The sequence below is a fragment of the Pteropus medius genome, unplaced genomic scaffold, assembly GCF_902729225.1.
Source record: "Pteropus medius unplaced genomic scaffold, Ma_sr-lr_union100, whole genome shotgun sequence".
Taxonomy (NCBI): domain Eukaryota; kingdom Metazoa; phylum Chordata; class Mammalia; order Chiroptera; family Pteropodidae; genus Pteropus; species Pteropus medius.
In genome coordinates, this window is record NW_024351543.1 from 10,204,132 (window position 1) to 10,228,512 (window position 24,381).

Here is a 24,381-nt window from a genome sequence, read left to right on the forward strand (position 1 = left end):
CATAGGGACATTCACAGATCTTTTACCCTGACAAAATCTGGGAGACCATGTCTACCACAGTATAGTCACCTCTTTTTCAGTTTCTCTGCCAGCAGCCAGCAGCTAGGCAGCCCATCTTTAACTGTTTAATGTCCCAGGCAGGAGCCAGCCAAACACCAGCCACTGTATCTCTGTCAAACATCAGCCACTGCATCTCTCATCCACAGTGGTCTCAAAGTTGGCTTCTTGAAATCCTCCACACGAGGTTCAGAAAAAAGACAGGCACCCTGCCCACAGTGGGCACAGGTCTCTATACACAGTCTCAGTATACTCTGGTACCTCCCGTCAAAAAATTATCCTCAAAAATCCTTCCACTTTCATTCTGACAGCCTTAGTCCTTCCTCCCGCAGTGTGAGTGGAGTTTAAGAGTCATATAACTTTTTCTTCAAATATTTGCTCCTTGGTCTAGCACCTCACTTTAGGATGTCAGGTTTATTATATTTTGGTGTCTCAATCAACACTTAGAATTTAACATCCTGTTACACTTCATTGAAAGAATAAAGTTATCAGACATCTTCCCACCAGCAAATCTACTTGTGTATTCTCTGCGTTTCTTCTTCTTGAAATGGAAAAAGAAGTTATGCCCCAATCAAAAGTCAGTCTATGCCCCAGATCACAGACATCCTCACCAACCTCTAGTTATACCTTCTCCTTCATCATCAATGTTATCATTCTCATCAGCCTTCGAATATGTTATACATCCCCATCCTAAAAGACACACACTCTCTTCTCCCTCCTCCCCACATCTCGCACCCACTCCACCTCCTGCCCTCCTACACAGCAACACTTGGCTAAAGAGTTGTCTAGATTCACTCCCTCCACTCGTTTAACTCGTTTTGTTCTTTTAGTTAGTTTGGGTGGGATTCTTTTCTTTCTAACTTTTATTCTAATTTTAAAATATAGAAAAAAGGACAAAGAATGATTCCACAAACAAATCCCCATTTAACCACCTCTCTGAATCACAAATATTAGCTCTTTAGTAGTTGAGGGCAGGGCTTGGGAGCCAATCTACCTGGATTCAGATCCAGACTCTGCCCACCGTGGAGCCTTGGCTGAGTTATCTAACCTCTCTGTGTCTCACCTTCCTCACCTGCTAACCAAGGTGTCAATCGCACCTACCCCATAGTACTGTTATGAATGTTTAGGGGTTGGATCGAAGGCTCCGATCCGTGCCTGGAGTATCGTAACTGTTTCACAAATGTTAGCCATCGTATTTGCTTCCAACCTCTTCCTTTCTTCTTAAAAGAATTCAAACACTAAAGGTAAGCTGAGGTGCCCCTCGTATCCCTTCCCAATCCGATTTTCTTCTCCACTTCCAGGGGCACCCATCACATAAATTTAGAGCACGTATATTCTTGCCAGGTTTCTATATTTATATTACATGAGTTTGTTTAACGAATGAGGCATATCCTGGGTATTTTGCAATACTTGCGTAAATGGCATAATATTTCATGTATCTTGCTGCATCTTTTTTATTCACCCTTCTTTTTGAACTCATCATTCATTTTAACTGTTATTTATCTTCCTCTTATGAATATACCACAATTTAATGAACCATTCCCAATCAGTGAACATTTACATTGTTTCAAATTTTTATATGAAAAACGGTGATGCCCAGAACGATCTTACGTAATACTTTCTTGTGCATATACGTGAAAGTTTCTCTGGGGTACATACCCTCAAGGGTTGTAAATACTCCTAATGGTCAAACCAAATTATACCAGAAGTGTAGAAGGTTCTAGCTTACTCACATCGTCATCCACACTTAGATGTTTTCAGAAATTTTAATTTTTATTAATATGATGAAAAAAGTAAATCATTGATATTTTAACAGTACTGTCCTGATTCCTTTTTTTTTCTTATCACTAAGAATTTTTATTTTGTACTCATTGCTCTTTTAGATGTTTTTAGACATGGATTATATATCGCGTCTATGAATACGTGACGTAGAGTATATAAGCAAAACTAATCATTAAGGCAAAACTTCACAGAGTCTGACTCTTCTGAATCACTTTTAAAAAACACTTTTTATTGTGAGATCATTGTAGATTCATATGTAGTTGTAAGAAAAAATTTAGAGAAATCCTATATGCCCTTCATCCGGTTTCCCCAATGAAAATATCTTTCATAACTACAGTACAATATTACAACCAGAAAATTTATATTGATACAATCCACTGATGTTATTAAGATCTCACTAGTTGTTTGTGTATTCATATATGTGTGGATTTTGCTTTATGCAATTTTATCACTTACAGTGACTTGTATAACGATCACAGTAAAGGCACAGAACAATTCATCACAAGGATTCCTTGGGATTCCCTTTAATAGGCACAGTCACTACCCTGTCTACTCCGCCCCTAAACCCTGGCAGCTACTAATCTATTCTCCATCTCTATAATTTTGTCATCTCGATAATGTTATATAAATAGAATCATGCAGTATGTAATCTTTGATTGACGTGTAATTGGTTTTCTTCACTTAGCATAATTCCCTTGAGATCCATCCAAGTTGTGTATATCAATAGTTCATTCTTTTTTATTGCTGAGTACCTTTCCATGGTATTGATGGATCACGATTGTTTAACCATTTACCCACTGAAGGACATGTGGGTTATTTTTTAGTCTTCAGTTGTTAAGAATAAAGCTGCCATGAACATTTATGGACAGATTTTTGTATGAGCGTAATTTTTTATTTCTCTAGAATAAATGTCCTGGAGATGTTCTCATTGACTGAATGTTTGTGTCCCCACCTCCAAGTTTATATGCGGAAACCTAGTTCCCAATATGACAGTATTTGGAGGTGGGACTTTTGGAAGGTGATTACGTTATGAGGGCAGAGGCCTCATGAATGGGATTAGCGCCCTTATTACAGAGACCCCAGAGAGCTCCCTCACTCTTACCACCACGTGAGGTGAAAAGACAGCCGACTTGTGAACCCAGAAGTAGGTCTTCTTCAGACTTCGAATCTGCTGACACCTTGATCTTGGATTTGCCAGCCTCCAACACTGTGAGAAATTAACAGCTATTGATCTTAAGCCTCCCAGTCTATGGTATTCTATTATGGCAGCCCAGATGAACTAAGAGTCATTTTGCTGGTTCATGTGCTAAGTGCATGTTTACTCTTATAAGAAACTGCTAAACTATTTTCCAGCATGGCTGTACTGTTTTACATTCCCACCGTTAATGTATGAGTCATCCAATTTCTCTACGTCCTCATCAGCATTTGGTGTTATCGCTATTTTGTATTTTAGCCATTCCGATAGGTGTGTAGCGATATCTCATTATGATTTTAATTCGTATTTTCCTAATGGTTAATGATGTTGAACATCTTTTCATGTCCATATTTGCCATCTGTAAATCCTCTTCGGTGAAATGCCTGTTCATGTCTTTTGTCGATTTTTCAATTTGATTGTTTAGGTGTTCGTCTTCCAACAGAAGTTCCAAAAAATGAAGGCAGAAGCTGCCGACCTCTTAAGGTATAATCTCAGAAGTTACACAGCATCACTTCTGCTAAACTCTATTGGTCAAAACAAGTCACAGGACAACTCAGATTTCAAAGGAAGTAAAACATACTCTGTCTCTTGATGGGGTTTCCCAAGAATTTGCAGCCATTTTAATCCACCACTACTGCATATTGCCTCTTCATACCCATAAATCTAGTCACCAGTCATTGGAATACTGATATAAAAGAGCCCAACATCACCCTGATCATGCTTGTCAGCAGGAATAGCCAAAGTGCCAGGAAGATGGTTTTTGCTATTCAAATCTCATATCTTCACATCTAATCGGTGGAACCTAAATTCAAACCCAGAACTCTATCTGCAAAGAAGTCTGAGAAATCTAGTTGCTAACTTTCTGGCTTGGGCACAGAAAGGAGCACTAGAAAGATGTTAAAGTAAAAGCTGAGTGCCCAACCCACTAGGTCCATCACAGCAATGATCGGACAGTGTCAGAGCACCAAACAGCTCTATTTTCCTCTTTGGTGTGATCCAACAGGTACAGACCAGGCATGTGTGCCAGGAGGCAGATGGAAGGCTGCTCCCTGCTGCCCACTCCTGGAGACCTGGATAGGAGAATGCGTTTCTATTGGACGTTCGTCTGCCTGGGTGGGGCGTCCCAGCTGGGGGCCCTAGGGTTCTAGATAAAGGGCTGAGAGCAGAGATCTGGACTTTGGGGATGCATGAGAGCCATTCAGTAGGGACTTCTGAAAGTACAAAAGCCAAGCCAGTGGTAACCCTCATCTTACTTTGAAAAGGCTCATTGATAAGAGTGTTGGTCTCAGGCTGAAGCCAAGTCCCCTGGGAAGAGTGGCTGATCTCGTCCCCAACACTCCTTTCCCAGAAAGGGGGCCACAGGGACTTCTGTGCAACCCTCAGAAATTGATAAGGCTGCCTCCTTTCAACAGAGGGGCCCAGAGCAGCTCTGCCTTCCCACAGTGCACATTTCAGGATGCCAGGTCCCCAGGCCCTCCCCCAGGGAGCCCTGCAATAGCCACTGCCACTTACAGACCCTGGGCAGGTCACTCCTTGTCTTGGGCCTGTCTCCCACCACCGGAGCAGTGAGGGGGCTGGAGCAGGTGCCATCTCCGCCCTGGCAGCCCGGATGTTCTGAGCCAGGGAGAGTGGGAGGCAGCTTTTCTGTTCTCCTGTCACCGTTCACTTGAGGAGCCCGCACTCCAGCCCTTGCCTCTTATCTCTTCAGAAGCTGATACACTTTCAGACAAGAAGCAGCTTTTGTCACTTGCTGCCAGTTCTGAGCATTTTCTGGCCCAAAGCGCTGACTCCCCGCGAGAAAACCAATTCCCTTGCAAAGTCTTCTAAATTCTCCTGTCAGGCCTGGCACCTTTGTTCATCCACTTCTCCTGACTGTGGGCTTCCTTCTTTTGTTACTGCACATTCTTGCAGCGTGTCAGAGGAGGAATTCGTAATCCCAGGGCTTTTCTCTTAGAGATGGGGAAACTGAGGTTCAGAGGAGTCTGGCAATTAGCTTGCACAGTGCTCGGCCCTGAGTCAGTTGGAGCTGCTGACCCCACATCCAGTCCTCTTTCTGTACCAGTGAGGTTTTTCATTTTTAGGAAGCTGTGGGTGTCGGGAAGGGCAGGACCTGGGGCATGGGCTGGGGCTTAGAGGTTCCTTAAGTGGGAAATGAGAATTCAGTCACTGGCCCCCACTCCTTTTCTCTACCAGCATTGAAGAGAAAATGTCTGGCCAGAAAAAGAAAACAGAACAGAACCAAAAAATAAACAGCCTTTCATTTCAAAGTCCATGACCCCTGTTTCTGGGCAACCAGAGCCTCTAGTTCAAGCTCATGCACAGTGCAGTGGAGATTGAATACCCGAAGTCCAGGACTAGTCCAGCCTTTGGGGGCTCAGAACAGCGGCTCTGATCACCGTCTCTTGGAGAACCACACACACCTGCCTCTTGCTTCTCTTCCACTTACCCACACGCTCACACATCCTTGAAGAAAGTACCACTTCTGTTCAAAAAGGTAAAGAAGCTTTTTGTTTTTAATTTAGTTATTTATTTATATTTTAATTTATATTCATGAAATTTTTTTTGCTGTACATTTCTAGGAGTTTTGACAAATGCAGAGTCACATAACCACCATCACTGTCCAAATACAGAACAATTCCGTCACCCTAAAACATTCCCTCCCTCACGCTGCCCTTTCGTATTCAACCCCACACCTCCCTCCATGCCCAGCCCCTGGCAACCACTGATCTGTTTCCTGCTTCTTTAATTTTGCCTTCTCGGGAATATCATATAAATTGAATCATATAGTATATGTAACCTTTTGCGGCTGGCTTCTTTCGCCTGACATAATACATTTGGGATTCATCCATGTTGTGTGCATCAATAAAAATGCTTCTTAAAGGTATAAAAATAAAACTGTGGTGGAAACTCAGTGCCCAAGCACAGTGCCCATCGGGCGGAGGTCTCCAGCTCGGAGCACAGCTCCCCTGCTCCCCTATAACCATCATCATCCTCCCCGCCAACCTGCATCTCATTCCTGTCACTGACCTGCTTGCTCATCACAACACACAGCCCACCTAGACCCAGCGTTGCCAGCCCTGCCACCTCACCTACCGCCTTCTAATCCTAGTTCACGTGACCACACTGGGTCATGGGGCTGGGACTCTGGTTTGCAGCCTCTGACTCTCTCGCACTGAACCTCTCCCTCGACTCCACCACTGCGTTGATATGAACGGCAACAAGACACGGGACAACCACGTCATTGTCACGAAGGTGGCAGAACTCAGGGTGACCATGGGTCCCCCATAGAATGCAATGGAACATGGGGAGGCAGGTTGCCCTATGTGGACTAGGGGTAGTTCTATGGAATATGCTGCGTGCAAGTAAAGCTGCCAGAAAGAATGATGCCTGGGAGACCCCACCCAGACGCAGCGGTCTGGCGCTTCTTACTCTGCAAAACCCAAACCTAGGAAGTTTCTCAGGGTACAGAATCTGTCTTTGGCTCTTTGTTTATACCTGCCGTATTGCGTCCACCAAGAACACATACTGTCCAAGGTAGAGAAGATGCTGGGGTGAGCTTCCCAGAGCCCCTCTCAGGATGGAGGTACTGTTGTCCTTTTAGCCACCAGGAATGTGGCTTCCGAAGGCTCACAGCTGTGCCCCTGCCCAGGGATTGCCCTAGCCTCAAGAGAGCTGCCTCCCCCAAGGTCACGGCCTCCTGGCAGGAGCAGCCCACCGCCAAGGCTGGTTAAAGGTAAAAAAGCTTGCTCGCTCTCCTCTAGCCTCAATTTGGGGCAATTCCAAGGGGTCATCCATCTCTAGAGCTTCCTGTGAGCGCGGCTGAGGCCTTTGTTGTAACCGCACTAAAGATCAACTTCTCCCTCTGCTTCCCTCACATCCTCAAGGATGTTTTTCCAGAGTGCACTCCCTAGAAACCTCCTGCATGCAAATCTCCATCTCAGAGTCTGTTTCTAAGGAACCCAACTGAAGCCAAAGCGTGAAGAGACTTTAGCTAATACGACTGTCGGGTTCTGTAATAGATTTACTCCATTTCAAACACTTTTCCAGATGTTATTTTTGCGATTCTCTCAACAACTCAATGAGGTGAGTATACAGTTATTCCATTTTATATATGAGTAAAATAAGGTCTGGAAAGGTCACGTGTCTAGTCCAAGGTCACATGGACAATAGAGATAAATGTGAGCTAAGCTTCCGATCTTCCGAGCCCTGCTCTCTAGTCCACTACAGTGGCCAGAGCTGATGGGTGAGGGACAGCATTTTATAAGGAGGAGATGGGATAGGTGGAGGCGGGAGCTGGCTGCCATGGACAGTTGTATTTCACACAATCTTGGGTTACGATGCACATTCTTGGTCATCAGATTTATATCCATTTCCTCTTAATTCTCCAGCAGATGGCAGTCAAGTGTCTCAAGGACCAAGAGGCTCTTCCTAGTTTGCAGACCAGCATCACTTGGGCTGGTGGGGAGCTGGCAGAGGCAAGGTGTATGTGGGCAGGGGCCGGAGGGGGCGGGGCGGGGGGTTGACTAAGGCTGAGGGCACATGTAGGAGATAGCGGAACGCATCTGACAGTTGTCCCTCAGATAATAGCTTTAGCCTGACCATCATCTAGGTATAAAGTGGGGAATCATTCCCCTTTGGAAACAGGTCACGTCTTCGGCCTTGACCATGAATACATTTCTCTTTTTCTCTGCCCCTAAGATAGAGGATCTTGATGGCTCAAGCATTCAAAATAAAGCAAAGTTTCTTCCTAGGAGAACGCTGACAACCCACAAAGGTAATATCTAATTACTCCTTAAAATTATCTGGAGTAGAAACTGAAATGGGGGACTTGCTTCAAAATATAGTAGATTTTGAAGACATCTCTTGAAATTCCAGTTAATGACAGTGAAATAATTTCAAAAGGCATAAATCCTACAAGGACAAAATGTATAGAAGAGGAAGCAACAGCAGATGTGACAACTTTTGGGAAGTTGGAGCAGTTACTGACTTAGCAGAGCATGGAAGGCTGAATTCACTGTGCCTGCAGAGGGAGAGATGTCAAAAGAAAAGAAAGAATGCCCTAGAAAGTTTCTGCAAAACCCTAGAAAGTTTCTGCAGCTCAACCTGAGGTACCTTTGAAGAGGGGAAGAAGGTGGTGCTAAAAACAGGAGGCCCAGTTAACAATTTGTATTAAGAGCACCTGGCTGCAATTACAGAGCATCCCATCTCACTTGTTTCCACAAAGACTGAAAGAGAAGAATGATGGTGTGGGCTCCGTGGTTCACTGTCATCGGGCTGACATCTGCAAATCTCCCGGCCTCACCCTCCTGGTCAGCTCCAAGCACTTTGCCGACGAAGGGGAGGAAGAGAGGGAACTAACTGGGAAGAGAGCTCATGCAGCTTCCTGTCCTCTTTTACCAGGAAAGCATTGCTTCCCCAGAAGCCTCCCTTCCCCAGCCAAGCTTTGCTTATGACTCGCGGCCATTATCGAGTCACATGGCCAGCACTGAGTACAGGGAAAACTGGAGAGACAAATACTTAGCTTGTTCAGCCTTCGTAGGAGAGACAGGCAAGGAGTAAGAAGGTGCAGGTGACTGTGGATGGGTACCCAGGATTATAGGGCTTTTCTCTCGAGCTGGTCATTTTCTCTATGTGGAATTCCCGGATTCTTTGCCAGAGTTGTGGCACCTAGCGGCCGTAGGAAACCAGGGATCTCACTAGATCCCCTTCCTCTCACTAAGGATCCTCGCTCCTGCCAGAGACCCCTTCCCAGAACCAGAGGTGGGGGCGGGACAGGCATCTCTGGGTCTACAGGCCTTGTGTGAGCTTTCCACAGCCCTCCTGTTTTTAGCCCCAACCTGCACCTCTGCCTTCTAAGATGCCTAGTCCTGCGTGTACTGTTTACGAATCCTCAACCCCGAATCAGCTCGCTTCTTCCCTGTCCCCATCTCAGGAATTAGCAGAGTGAAGAAAACAGACACAGTTACTACTCTTCCATGGACTCGCCATCTTCAGTCCTACCTGCCTATCTAGAGGAATGGATAAAGTTGGGTGGATGCATAACACAGAACACCCTGCAGCTGTCAGAAGCAAAGAACAAGCTGCCTACACCACCACAAAGATAGAGCTCAAAAGCAGAGTGTTGAGAAAGAAAGATAAGAAAAAAAGTGAAAGTTAGAAAAGCACATAACACACACGGCCAATAAACCGTGAAAGAGTGCTCAATTTCATTATTCATTTGGGAAATGCCAATTAAAACCACAGTGTAAGACCTCTGCATACCCACTCAGGTGGCTAAAATGAAAAAGATAAAAATACCAAGTGCTGGAGGATGCAGATGAACCAGAATTCTTATACGGTCACTGCCGATGGAGTGTTCATTGGTAGAACCACTTTGGAAAACTGTTAGGCAGCATCTACTGACAGTGAACACCTTCTCACCCATGACCCAGTAACTCCACTCCCGGGTATGTACCTGGCAAAACATGTACATATGTTCACCAAAATTCCTGAACTACAATATTCACAGCAGCACTATTCATAGTAACCCCAAACTAGAAACTACCAAACACCCATCGGCAGAATGGATGGGTATAGTGTGGTGTATTCACACAATGCAATTCTATACAGCGATGAAAACAAACAAACTATAAGTACCAGCAATATGGATGCATCTCATGCACCTACAACTGATCAAAAGAAGCCGGACACAAGAGTTTGTACTTTATGGGTCCATTTAAATAAATAAATATCAAAAATAGGCAAAACTAACGTAGGAAATTCAATGTTGAGTACAGCAGTTAACCCTAGAGGGAAGTGGTGGTGACAGGAAGAAGCCATGAAGGGGACTTCTGGGGTGTTGACGATGTTTGGTTTCTCGACCTGCATGCTGGTTACAGGGAGCTGTTCAACTCGTGACCACCCCTGAGTTGAACACTTAGGGTTTGTGCATTTTTCCAGATGTAGGTGATAGTTCATTAGAAGAAAAGCAAAGCCTGGGGCAGTAAAAACGGAAAACACACAGGCACAAACAACAGTACTACATATTTGACAGAGATGTATGCATATTTAAAGAGCTGCTTTACCTATTAGAGAGGACGCCTGTGTGGGAAGGGACATGGCAGTGAGGTCGCAGTAGCAGGGAAAGGAATAAAAGCAATACCAGAGGTGGGGGGTCTTGTATGGGTGCACGACAACAATATGCTTACCCCAACTTTAAACCTGAGACAGGGGGAAGGGTGGGATCAAGAAAATGCTGGTTTTAAAAACCTTTGATTGTTCTCTGACTGCCGACTGCGTGTTCCTGCTTTAATTAAATGGGTCTGGCAAAGAGAAGGGAGTCGCCCAGATCTTGGCAAGGGCTCTTTGTAGGAGGTGCCCTGTCAGGTCCATTGCCCTTCCCTGCCCCTTGCGACCTCTCTCAGACCACCAGATACATTGACTGCATCTCCACGGGGTCACAGCTCTGGTTCCTCCTTCTCACAGGCTTCTCGTTTAAATCTGGGATGCATGTAGATTCACGGGGCTTAGCCCACCTCTCCTGCTGGCAACATCCCAGTGCCCATCACTAAGAAGGAATGTGAAAAGCCCACCTCTGCCAGATGCAGACGAAGCAGCGGGCTCTCTAACACCCGCCCCCAGCAGCCTCCGTTCTAGCTCAGTCTCCTGCTCGACCCAATGTCTGTTTGCAATATTGAATCTTCATTCTGGAGCCCAGAAGCTAGTGGTGGAAGGCCTAAGGGAGAACCCCAGTTTACTCTCCTCTCTTCCCACCTAGGAAGTGTGAGCTCAGGGAAGACAGTCCTAAGCGGAGCTGAAAATTTGGCATTGCCTGTACTTCCCGCTCTGGCCGCTAGTGGGAGATGCTGGCCAACCTGAGGCCCGTCAGTGGGCTGAAAGTGGTTCGCCGTCTGGCAGCCAGCCCTCCAACCTGACCCAGGGCCAGAAAAGGTCTTGTGTCTTGAAATTTTCTGTACACCGATTTTCTTCCTGATTCAGGCCCCTCCTGCAAGCACAGGTAGCTTATTCAACATATATATATATAAGTCACCCAGCGACCCCTGGAGCCCCACATACTCAGGTCCCAGAGGGAAGATTGTCCCCTGGTGACCTCTCCAAGATCCCAATATGGGAGGGCAGGTCACAGCCGCTGAGATCCCAAACACAGCACCTCAGTGCCCCCTGAGACTTCAACACCCTTTTTCCCTCCAAGAACAACCCTTACTTCTAGGAACCTTAAAATATGTCAGGAGAGAGTAAACTACTGCTGGAAAAGGAAGACTGCGTGTGTCTGTGCGTGTGCATGTGCGTGTGCATGTATGTGTGTGTGCACGCGTGCGCGCGTGTGTGTGTGCGTGTGTGTGCATTCCTGTGCTCTTAGCCGCTCTAGGCAGAGGCCACCATCAGGATGAAGCATGCTACCTCTTTCAATGATTTTCCTGGCCTGTGGGCAGAAGGCGGTGGCCTGGGTGTTTCTGGCAGGTCAGCCTGGGTGTGTGAGTGGCTGCGTTTGCCAGGGTACAGATCCCCATGGCCCTGTGAGGGACAGGGTCTATCTCAGTGTCAGCATGCGAGTGTTTCCGTGTGTCAAGGTGTGGGTTGTGTGTAGCTCAACAGGGTGAATGTGAGTATGTGTGTGTTTAAGTGTGAAGGTTTCTGTGTGTGTTGTTCGCGTCCTTGTTTCTGGTCAGGGTGTGTGTTTCTGTCAGCACATGTGTGTCTATGTGTCAGCACAGGTGTCTACCATTGTGCAGACTTGTGTGTTGTCTGTGCGTGTGTCTCTAGAAGAATCTGGTTCTTTGTGTGTGTCTCTGTGTCAGTGTGTCAGTAGATATGTGCCTCTGAGTCATGCGGATGTCACTGAGTTTGTCAGAGTGTCTGCCTCAGTGACAGTGTGTCAATGATGTGTCTTCCTGTGTCCATGTGGGTGTCTGTGTGTCAATGTGTGTCTGTCTCAGTGTGCAGGCGTGCGTATGTTGGGTATGTTCATCTCAGCATGGATATATGTGTGTGTCAGGGTGTGTGTCAGTTAATGTCCGTGGGGAAGGGTATCTGGTGTAGGGTCCCCAAGTCACTGAGGATCTGTGTGTGTACTCTGGCCAGTGTTTGTCTCTGTGTGCCTGTCCGTGTCCGCGTGGGTGGCTCTCTGTGGCAAAGCATCCCCAGGTCGGTGTGGGTGTACCCTTGCGTGTGCTGGTGTCCGCAAGTGTCTTTTCCTGTCCTCGTGGGCGGCTGTCTGTGGCGAGGCGCCCCCGGGTCAGTGTGGGGGTGTGCGCCCCGGCGCGGGCCGAGGTGTTCTCCCTCCGAGCCGGCGGAGCGCCACGTGCGGAGCCCCGGGCGCGTCGCTCTGGGGCGGAGCCAGCCCGGGGCCCCAAGCCCCAGGCCGAGCCTAGGCGGGGCCCGCCCCCGACCCCGCCCCCAGCCCTTGCCCGCGCCGCCCGCGGAGCCCCGGAGCCCGAGCTGAGCGACGGAGCCGAGACGGCGGCGGCGCCGGTGGGATGCAGGGATCGCGCCCCCCGGGCCGCTAAGCTTGTGCCCAGTGCCGCGAGCCCCGCGCCGAGCCGAGTCCGCGCGGAGCCGCAGCTGCCCATCCCGGGGCCCCGGCCAGGGGACAAGCAGGTGAGCGAGCGCCCCCGCGCCAGGCAGCCCCGGCCCGAGCCCCCTCCACCTGCCGCCGCCCAACTTTCCTCCCCGAGGGTCGGAGCCTCCAGCCCCTGCGCGCTCCCTCCCCTGCCCGGGGTCCGCCTGGCAGCTCCCTCCCCCATCACTGTCCCCGAGGGTGGGAGGAGGAGAAAGGGCACAGATCTGCCTGGCTGGAGGGAATCCCCCGGGGGTGGGCGTCTCTAATCGCCGCGAGCCCCCTCCCCTTCCCTTTCCTCCGGGTTTCCCTGTGCGCTGTCGAGGGCCGGGGGAGGGGGAGCTGCGGCCGCGGCTTGCCCGCCGACCCCGGTGCAGGCTCTGGGAGGCTTTGGGATTGGTTCCCGGATTCCCGAGGCCGGAGACCCCAAGGTCAGAGCGGCGACTAGGCTTGCAGCGAGTGTGGTTCCGGAGAGCCGGTGATCTGACGGAGCAGGGCTGGGAATGGGGGAGGGGGCCAGGCATCCTCTCTCTATGGGCCGTGCGGAGCCGTCCGCCCCGGGTGTCCTCTTTGGGACGAGATCTCTGCCCGTCCAGACCAGGGACAGATCTCTGTGCGCCCTGAGTGGGGACAGATCTACGTGTGTGTTCTATCTCTGCGCGCTCCGACCACCAAGAGATCTCTGTGCCCTCTGACGCCCTAACGAGGCGACATCTGGTCTCTGTGCGCCCTGAAGGCGGAGAGATCTGCGTGAGCTCTCACCAGGGGAGAGCTCTGTGCGCTGGGACTAGGGCGAGTTTTATGCCCTCCTGGCTCCGACCTGGGCAGAGCCATGCGCCCTGACGGGAGGCGGCTCTCGTCCTCTGTGTTATTTGATCATCTTTGGTGGCGCCGTGGGAGGAAGTGGAGGTGCCTCGCCTTGTAGGGGCTGGAGGTGTGGAGAGTGGTAGCGGTGGAGGGGCGGGGGGAGGGGGGGTTGCTAGGACAAGGCCCTGGCCGGTCGTGAAACACCTGTTGGAGGCCAGCGCCGAGCGGAATCAGGAAGCCATGGCTGAGGTTGTGGCAGGAGTCGAGCTTCTCTCCTTAGTTCCTTGAGACCAACCTGGAGTGGTGGGATCAATCTCCTCTTGGGATCCTAGGCAGGTATTCCCTTTCCCCAGCTGTCACATCACCTTAGCTCCTGCTGAGACTCCAAGCCCTGGTGAGCCTGGACAGCAGGCGCCATAAAGACAGGCACACCATATGACCCACCATGCCACAGCACCTCAGCCCTCTCCCTGATTCCCACCATTCCCTCATAAGATACAGTGGGACCCTGAGCAGCAGAGGCTGAGGACACTGTGACCTGGGCCTTTGCTCCTCCCTCACCTCTAACCCTCAGCTCCTCCCAGTTACAATTGGGCAGGTGCCCGTGAGTAGGAGGTAACGGAACTGGAAGGTGGAATGAGGAATAGGCTCATAGCTCAAGCCAAGCTGCAGTTACAAGGGTGGGGAGGGGAAGGTTAGGGAACAGCCATGTGGAACACAGATTTTATGATAGAATGTCCAACCATATACAGAAATGAGTCTCTTCGAGCTTTTAATCTAAGCCTATCATCACCACCACATTGTGCAGGGTGAAACTGAGTCAGAGAGTAGGTCAAGGACTTATACAAGGTCACCTAGACAGTCAGGGGATCTGGGGCACCACTCAGAGTGAAGATTCCTTGAGATCTACTTCCTGGGGGCCATATTGACCTAGGATTGACCAAGGAGGATCTGAGCAGAAGAGGAACCAGTTCTAGGGTGCCAAGAACAAGCATTCAGCCCACTGTGGCATGGGCAGCTGCTGTGCCCCCAGGGTGCTTGGCCTGATCCCTGTGTGGTAATCGAAGGCCCTCTGGAAAAATTCCAGGATTGACTCACTCAACATGAAGATCAAGCTCAGAGGAGTGGCGGAAAGCACTAAACAGCTGGGAGCAGGGGAGGCTGGTGTCCAAACAATCCAAGGAGAAGGGAGCCCTGGGACTATTTGGGACAGTGCTCAATGGCAGTCTCTGTTCTGTTCACAGGAGGCTAGTTCCTGCTGACCCTTGGGAAGATTATTGGAAAGGTGTGCAATGATAGAGGTGTGTCCCCGTGGCCCATCTGAAAAAGGAGTGATTACTTTTGGCCAGGAGAGTCAAGGGTACCTATCTAACAAATATAACCTTCCACCTGGGTTTTGAAGGCTGAATAGGAGTTTTCTAGGTGGAGAAGGTACAATCCAGCCATCAGGACCAGCATGTGCCAACAGTACACAGAGAAGTGAAACAGCACAGTCGTTAGTTCAGAGACCCATTAGGTCCCATGATGTGAAAGAGAGAAGCCAAGGTCACAGTCCCAGGGCCCCTTGTGAGCTCTGCTCAGGAATTGAGAATTTATCCTCAGTAATGGTACTAAAAATAGCTAACATTCACTGAGTGCTGTCTACTGGCCAGGCAGAGCACTAAGCGCTTTATAAGGCTCATCTCACTGAATCTTTGCATCAACCCTGGAGGTAAAGACCATGATAAAGACCATTTTTCAGATGATGAAACTGAAAGCCCAGAAAAGTTAAGTAACTTGTGCACTGTCACACATCTGCTAAGTAGCAAGACTTGAGTTTGAGCCCAGGTGTCAGTATATCTGCTCCGAGGTATACTTCCTGTCCAGTGCAGCCCATGGGTGCTGTCAAAAGTCTTTCAGCTGAAGGAGAGGGACAGGCAGGTTACCATAGGTAATAGAACCTGTGGCATTCCAACTTCTTTCTCTGTTAAAGGATATGCCACTCTCCCGTTCCTAACGTTGATTGCCCTTTAAGTCAGGTTCACTATCATGTGTCACACTGTGAGAGGGGGAATGGGCAAGTGAAGTTTGGGTAGGCAGGCTTGATGAAGAACAAAGAAGTGATGAATGCTTCAGGGTTCGGATTGTGATACTTCCAGGGAGAGATGCCAACATCCAGCTGTCAGTGGGAGGGAAGAGTCCAGCATTCAGGAAGGAGAACTGGGCAAGCGATGGAAACATGGAACCATCCACAGAGGCTAGTCGTTGGAGCCATGGCAGTGAATGAGATTGTCCAGCAAGGGTGCAGACCAATGGTTCTGGACCCTGGTGACATTAACATCACTTAGAAAGCATTAAGAAAACAGAACAAACCTATGCCCAGACTCCACCCCAGAGATTCTAATTAATTTGACTCTGAGAGGAGGCCTGGGCATCAACAGTTTTGAAAGCAGCCTCCGATCTGAATGTGGAAAAGAGGGTGGCGTCCACTCCAGCCATCAAGATAAGAGAAGTCTGCAAGGAGGCTGGGAAGGAGCGGTCAGAGAGGTGGGAGGAGAGCCTGGAGTGGGAGGTGTCGGAAAGCAAGGAGGGCGCATGACAGAGTTAAGGAGATACGTTCTGAGAAGTTTAAGGATAAATTTTTTTAAATGCACAATTTGAAAATGAGTGTTCATTAGATTGATCCACAGTGAGGGTGCTGGTGACTTTGGCAACAGAAATTTCCCCCTTAGCACCCACAGAATGTGGTAGCCGGCACACGCGGATCGTTTAATGAATGAGTGAATGAATGAGTGAATGAAGGGAGAGTGGAAGTTAGTTTGGAGCAGGCTGAGGAGTGAGCAAGAGGTGAGGACGTGGAGACAGCATGTGTAGACAGCTCTTTCAAGGAGTTTGATGGTTTAAGAGGGATGAGAGAGATAGAAGGGAGCTGGCAAGGGCTGGGGTCGAGGGAGGGTTGTAGGGAGAGCCTGAAGTGGACCCTGCAGGCATGCGTGTCCATGCAGAGCATCCGTGTTCGGGTGCTTATGGGGAAAATGCCTTTCCCTCACTGCGAGGGGCTGGAGGTCTTGGGAGTTAAAATTGTGCCCCCTGGGGTCTCAGTTGCTCCGGTTTGTCCAGTGGGCAAGTCAGGAAGGCCCGGGTAGATGACTCTTCCTGTGGATCTCTGAGAAGGAGATTTCGATGGCAGCGACTCCTGCCGGGGTGTAGGGGCATGAAGGGGAGGGAGATCTTGCTCTGAGGACAGAAAAGTATTCCAGAGAGCAGTGTTTTGGGGACAAAATGAGGTCGTATAGACCAGATATCCAGGAGTGAAGGGGTTGGGGTAAAAAGTCCTGCGGCTAAATCCACAAGGAGGCAGAGAGAGAAGGTGAAGCCAGGGAGCAGCCTGTGGACAGACGCTGGACACTGCGGGGAGCAGAGCAGTCACAGGGGTGGCCGGGGCTGCGGAGTGAGCCTGGGACTGGATGCCCACTGCCTTCTGCCAGCCCAGGCTGGCCTGAGGCGGAGTTCTGAGGCAGAGGTCAGCCTGAGATGGCAGGGGGAAACCCAGGGAGGACATTCAGCACCTCCTCTGTGCCATGGAATATTCTAGAAGGTGTACAGTTCAGATACAATAACTGCTTTCATGAAGTTGACATACTATTGGGGAAAGACAGGCTTGATACCACTAAACAAATAGACACAAAAGGTAATATTAAATAGTGACCAATACGATGAAGGAAATAAAACAGAATGGTGTGATGGAGAACTGAGAGTAGCTCTAGACTGGCCGGTCTAGGAGGGCCTTGAAGAAGGAGACTGAACTGAGGCCTGGATAGCAAGAAAGAACCAATCCTGAGGCCGTCTGGGGAAAGAATGTCTTGTAAAGAGAACTGTAAGTGCAAAGGCCCTGAGGCAGGGCCCAGCTCCGGAGGCGGGTTGGCCGCTGTGGCTGGAGCAGAGGAAATGGGGTAGGGATACAAAGGCTCCTTGCCTTCCTTTCTAACCCCACCCTCTCTGTCGTTGGCCCCTTCAGACTACCCCTTTGGTTATGCACAGCTTCCATCACTCGCCTCTGGCTGGCAGCAGTTCCTGGGGATGAGACTATATATAGACACAACTCTCCTCTCAGTGGGCCTAGAACATACTGTGTCTTTTTAAGATGATCGATATGGAATAGGTGCTATTTATAGAGACCCCACGTCAATTCCTGGGGCCTGAGACCCTCAAATGGGGGAGAGAGTCCAGGACCAGGCTTTGAGGGGGCAGGCACCGAGGCTGGCACACGGGAGCCATCTGACTCATGGACTCTTTGAAACTCGTGTCACCTCCCCTGCCTGCCGGGCCACCTCACCTCACCCCTGCAGAGTCACAGCCATGGGCTGGAGAGATAGGTGCCCACAGCCTTCTCCAGTTTCATTTCCTGGAGGGGTATTCGGTGTGCCCCAAGCCCAATGGAAAAATTTAGTTGTGATCGTTGAAGCCAGAGTCCAATGGGACAATTCATCGGTCTCTTACCCATTCCTCGCTCTGTTTACTGCTCTGGGTAGGCAGAGATACCAAGGACCCTCAGGGCCTTCCAGGTTCATCCCATGGGCCAGAGCGAGATCTGCCCGGAACGTAGAAAATGCAAGGTTGGAGTCAGGAGCTCAGCCTCCCTGGCGAGAGGTCAGTGTGGTCCTGAGCATGCAACGGAGGCTGCCTAGAGGAGGTGGGATGGGAGCCCAGCCATGGAAGATGCACAGAATTCGGAGAGGTAAAAAGGGTCAGACTATGAGAAGAGACTTTTTCCTGAGCTGAGGCTGGACTTCTGTCTGTTTCTGTCCTCTTCGGTTTTTTCTCCTGATTAAATCTCCCAGGGAGGCAGTGGAAACTTGAGTCCCCACAGGCACGTTAACAGAGTGGAAGGACAGAGCTGCTCTCACAGCTTTTGCGTGGACCCAGGAAGGTCTCTCACCCGCTTGGAGATTCTGCTGTTGTCATCTCCAAGGGCTTTCATTCCCCTTACAGCTCTGGGAGGCTGAGGGCTGGTGCTTGCTGGTCACTCCCCTAGGCTCCAGGTCACGCAGGGGTGCAGGGGGGCCCTAACCCAAAGCCCGTGTCTCCCTGGCTCCACCCAGGTCTTGCCCAGGCAGTCCCTGTGCTTTCTGGGAATGGATTTTGAATAGGAGAAAGGCTCTTTCTGGCATCAGGAGAGTGGTAACGCCTTTCGGGCGGGTATCGATTCCTCGAAGGCCTGTGTGAAGGACAAGCGTGGCTCAAGAGGCAGTTTTCAGAGGAATAGCAGGGCAGGGAGAGGGAACGTGGTGGCTGGAGGCACCAAACCAGTTCTCAGGCTACATTAGCCATCCCCACCATCCAGGCCGGGCCGGGAGGTGCCCTGGGCAATCTAAGATGAGGGAAAAATCAGACCATAGGAGAGCCAAGCCCAGTCCAATCAATACCTCCTGCATGGCCATCAAAGCCCCAGCCTCATCGACCTGGGCCGATAGCCGGAAAGTGGTCTAAACGAGCTCCTCGAAGCCCAAGTGCCCTCCCTCAGCTGCCCAGTGCTGCCGCCTGCCTCTGGGCCTGTTCCAGGGAAGATCCCAGCCCTGAGTCCGTACCCTGCTAGGCCCAGGCCCACCCAAGGGACGCCCAGCTGGTGTGGGCGTGCAGGAGGACCAAAGGACAGGCTTGACCACCACAGCCAGACTTGAGTGGAAGGCCCAGGACCCACCATGCTGGGTCAGACGCAGCACAGAATACCTGCCAGTGAAATAAAGCAGCAGCCACTTGCTAGTGAAACTGGAAACCCTGGGAAAGCCCCCCGCTAGCTCGCTGGGCCTGGGTGCCTATTAGATGTATAATTGCTGAGCTTCTGTTTCAGGAAATGTCTGAGAGAAGGAAAGAAAAAACTCCTGAAGGATCCCTTGGGGCCAACCATGCCCAGAGATAGCTGGACTTTGGGTCCCTTCCAGCCCTCTCCTTTCATGATTGAATTAAGGACTTGTCCCCAGATGGGTCACTTGCGTTCACAGTGCATCGCACAGGTAACTTAGATGGCACTTACCAACAAATACGAAGTAAAAATCTCAGAAGTATTATGTTGACCAAAAACAGTTGACACACGAGAGCCCATACAGTATAATCCCATATATGTGAAATTCTAGAAAAGGCGAAACTAACCTGTGGTGATAGAAATTAGAAGAGTTAACTAGAAAGAGACAGTAGGAAACTTTCTGGGGTGATGGGAATGTTTACTTTCTCAGTTGGGGTAATAATTACACAGGTATATACATTTGTTAAAACTCACCCAGCTGCACACCTAAAATCTGTGCATTTTCTTGTATGCATATTATACCCCAATTTAAAAGAGTATTAACGATAGAAGGGCTGCACATTTGGCCAGCCTTTTAGACACTTTTGTGGCATGGATTTTGTGTATTGGTGAATTGGCTTATCTCCATCTGGGGGTGAAGAGACCCTATAGTGTAGGCCTCCCAGGTTTCTCTGGGGGCATTTCTCTCTCTCTCGGGGCACACAGTAGTGCCCCATAAACACTTCGGTTGCCATGGCATCCATGCACAGTTCCCCAACGAAGCCTTTTTTCAGCCCAGGTTTTGAGAAAAATGAGTTGGAAGAAAATGGGCTAGAGGGAAGCTTAGGATGCTGATGGCTGTGTCGTGGGTACCTGTGTGCCAGGAAGGGCGTTTCCTGGGCCACACGTAGGCACCTTTCTGGCCCAATTGTGTGTACTTTGTGGGTGTAGATGGTCTAGGGTCTGGGGTAGTAATCCCCCATCATCCACGCTTTCGTGGTTTCTGTTACCCTCAGTCAAACATAGCCCGAAAATATTATATGGAAAATTCCAGAAATAAACAATTCGTAAGTTTTAAATTACGCACCTGTCTGAGTAACGTGGTAAAATCTCACACCATCCCTCTCTGTCCCACCCGGAACGTGAATCATCCCTTTGTCCAGTGTCACCACACTGCACACCCTACCCACCTGTTAATCACTTAGTAGCCGTCTGGGTTATCAGACCAGTTATCAGAGAGAGAGAGACCACATTCACATAACTTTTATTATAGCATATTATTATATTCTATTTCATTAGTAGTTACTGTTAATCTGTTACTGTGCTTAATTATAAATTAAACTTTATCATAGGTGTACATGTCTAGGAAAACACATTATATATACAGGCTCTGGCACTATTCATGGTTTCAGGCATCCACTGGGGATCTTGGAATGTATCCCCTGAGAATAAGGGGGGATGACTGCAGATCACTGGGTCCACATCGTGGAGACCCAGGGCCCAGGGGCAGTGTTGGGCCTTGACTGACAGCTCAGTGCTACTCAGTACATCATTATAGATCCCTTATGCATGAAGTAGTACAGGGAGTGACAAGGAAGACTCAGGCTTGGGGAGAAGGGGGAGCCATGGGGAGAAGGGAGAGCCATGCGCCCTGCAGAGGGGTCCCTGAACGACCTGGGGAGTTTGCAGTTCCCCTGGCCTGGCACCAAAACACCAGTGAACACTTGGTGAGATGAGTGAGCCACTAACATGCCCCCGACCGCGTCCTTACTGTGGGGAAGGAGGGATGAAAAAGCAGGGCACTTGGGCTGAATCCAGGGATCAGGCCAAAGGTACCCCGCCCTATACACCAGCTCTCCCCTCGGCTCCCACTCTGGAGTGGGGCCTGGTCTCCAGCCGGGACTCCTGGGTTCATCCCTGCCTGGGGAATCACATCCACAGAGCGAGCGGGTGGGGTTTTGCTGTCAGCTGAATTCACCTCGGCTTCAGCCTCAGTGTTGGAATACATGAGATGCAAATGTATGTAAATGAGGGCATCCCCAGCTTCTGGGGTGGGTGTGTGCGCCTCCTGCATGGATGATGGTGATTCTGCAGGACTTCCCCACGTTGGTGGGTCGCAGATGGGGACTAGAGAAGGGAAGCCCCTCAGGATGCCCCTTTCCTGAGGATTGGGCTCCGGACTGGACAGGGTTAATGCCTATGCAGCCTCAAAGGAGTGGAGCTGCAGGGAGCCGGTTAGCTGAGGCCCCGCACGAGGACGTGCCAATGTGCCTTTGATCTGGGAGCAAGGACCTGAATGCACAGGGCACGAGCACCAGCTGGCACCCCTGCCGAGCCTTTGTCCAAGCCGTTACCCGAGAAAGCCAGGATTGTGCAGATAATTGACTGGGTGGGAGCGATGGTCTGAAACAGGCTGTCAAACCCTCCCCCTTCCCCCTCCCCCCTTCCCCCTTCCTTTTCCCTCCTCCTGCCATCCAACCTGTGGCTGGCCTGTACAGCATACCACAGCCACAGCCGGAAACCAGGGTGGCCACTTTCTCATCAGTTGTGGACAAACCTCCTTCTGCCCATCCCCCGCCCCTTCTCCCCCTTCATTTCCCCTCCTTCCAGTCCCCCACCCCTGGGCTAGCCAGCCACCCAGCCCCCAAGCAGGTGGAGTTCTGGAATGGTTTAGGGCCTGGTGGCTGGAACTCGATGGCAGCATCAAACAATAGAGACAGAATGCGAGCTAATATGCAAGTCACACCTGCAATTTTAAATTTTCAGTAGCCACTTTACAAAGTAAAAACAACCAGGTTAAATTAATTTTAGCATATTTTCTTTATTCCAATACATCCAAAATATTATCGGTTTAAATTGTAGTCATTATTTGAAAGTTATTAATGACATAGTTGATATTCTTTACCTTACCAAGCCTTCAAAATCAGTGTGGATTTACACCCGCACATCCAACCAACAGCACGTTGGATTGGCACCAGCCACATTCCAAGTGCTCCTTAGTGGGAGGCTGCCCTGTGGGACAGGGCACTTCTACCGAGATTCTGCTGGAGAATCATTTCTGCCAGGGAAGCTGCTGATGCTCTGGGCACAAGCGGAAATCGGCCTGGTCTCCCTGGGAGCATCTGCCCACGTGTGGGCACAGGCGGGCCTGCCCAGCCAGGCTGCATAGAGGGAGAACCAGCCTCCGAGGAGGCCAGCAGGGCCGCCCTGTAGCTTTGAAGTGGGGATCTCGGACACTCTCGGTTCAGGTGGGCAGGCCACTGGTAGGCCCTGACCCCTCCTCCGGGCCCTCTGCACCCTCCGAGCTGGGAAGCCGGTAGTGCAGTGGTTATTCTCGCAGGCCTGGCTGCAGACAGACTGGGGCTTGCTTACTTAACCTCTATGCATCAGATTTCCCATCTGTAAAATGGAGATAGCTGCTCCTCCCCTGCCCACCCCCTAGAATTGTTGCAAGAATAAAACAAGGGGATCCACAAACACACTTAGAACACACTCAGCACAGCACTGGCACATAACAAGCACGTGGGACGGCTGAGATGACCTACCTCAGCTCATGGCCGGGGAAACAGAGGTAGGGAAAGCGGGGAGGGGGACTATGCGTTGTCCAAGATCACAGTGTGTGTTTGTGGCTGGGTTAATGTGGCACTCATTCATTCATTCATTCATTCATTCACTCACCAGACCCTTGTAGGCACCTCTGCTGGGCCAGACCATGCTTGGGGAGCTCGGGACACAGCTGAAGTTGAAAGGCAGGTGTGGAAGTAAATTACCGTGCCCTGCCAGGAAGCCTGTGTGGGAATGCAAGTGTGCCAGGCACGCAGAGACGGGAAGGACCAGCCAGGCAGAGAGGGCTAGTGTGGGCAGCAAGGACGGCTTTTCAAAGGTCCTCTGAGCTGGATCTCTTAGGAGGCAAATAATGACAACAACAACCACAACAATACTAACAAGTGCCCTTCATTGAACACTTCCTGTGTGCCCAGCGGGTACAAGTATTAATACATATTTATGCCTCAGAACCGCCCTGTGAAATAAGATCTATTATTAACCTCATTTTACAGCTGGGGAAACTGAGGTAGAGAAACATCAATTAACTGGCCCAAGAACACATGACAGGTGGCCAGGACCCAGATACACAAGCAATCTCCCTTCCAAGCCACAGCTCTAACCACTTTCCTATCCCACATAGGAATAGGAATCTTCAAGATGGGGAGCTGGAGGGAAGGGGAGCAGAGCTGGACACAGGGTTGGGATCTGTGGCCCGGGGCACTTGCTCATTGCCAGTCTCAGCAAGACTGAGCGGAAATTCCCTTACAAAGCCACTACAGAGACTCTTTGCTGATGACTTTTCTTCATTTCCCTGTCATCACCTGTGGATTTGGGGTCCATCACCTTGGGAAGAAAAGTGTTCTACGATGTCATTTGTGGGACCCTGTACACAATGGGTGCTGATTAAATGTTCAGTGAATCATTCAAATAATAAGATGAGTCCACTAGTTGAGGTGTTAATTAGTTTTTATGTGTTCTCAACGAAGAACTGAAGTCGCTCCTTATGCCCCCCTATAGGGGCGAGCCCCTGCCTGTATGGCACCCACACCTCCTCCCTGAAGATGAAGCAGAAGGCAGTGCCAAGGGGCCAGGGCATAGGTGGAGCGAGCGCCCAGAATAGTGGGTGCTCCAGCCTGGGGGCCCCCAAGACTGTAGGGCAGGAGAGGGGCATGCAGCTGAGGAAGCCTGCCACAAGATTTTCTAGGAAGCCTGGGAACCACTTCCACAGAGCGCTTTGCATAAATTTACATGGCAAAGAATATTCTCTGCCTGCTGCGTTCCTGAGGCTCTGACTCCAAGGCGACCAGAATGCCAGACGTGACTCAGGTTGCTGGCCGGTGCCTGCCTTCGGGATCCACAAGGGGAGTGCGCAGGAAGGGGCCACAAGGAGGGGTTAGGCTGGAGTCAGGTCCCTCCTCAGTGCTGGGATGGCCAAGTGTCTTGGTTTGTCCTAGACTGAAGCTTATCCCTGGAGGCAGGAATTTTAGTGCTTAAACTAGGGGAGGCCTGAGCATCCCTCCACCTTGACAATACCCACTGCTGCACTCAGGGCTGCCAGGCTGTCGTGTTCCAGGTCATGGCATTGTAATCACCATTGGTTGAGCACCAGCTGTGTGCCCTGTGTGTTCAGAAAAATTTTCTTTCAGGAAGAAACAAAAAGGAGGCAGTACGGGTGGG

General features: G+C 50.1%; 1 protein-coding gene across 6 annotated transcripts in view; it reads left to right on the forward strand.

Annotated features, from left to right (window-relative positions):
- Nucleotides 1–12,478: 12,478 nt before the first annotated feature.
- The window catches only part of SCN5A (sodium voltage-gated channel alpha subunit 5), a 94,769-nt gene continuing 82,866 nt past the window's right edge, over nucleotides 12,479–24,381 (forward strand). For all 6 annotated transcript variants that reach the window (XM_039843275.1, XM_039843274.1, XM_039843277.1 and 3 more), the window contains exon 1: nucleotides 12,479–12,631. The gene's annotated coding sequence lies outside the window, so the exon portion shown is untranslated. The remainder of the gene's footprint in view (nucleotides 12,632–24,381) is intronic.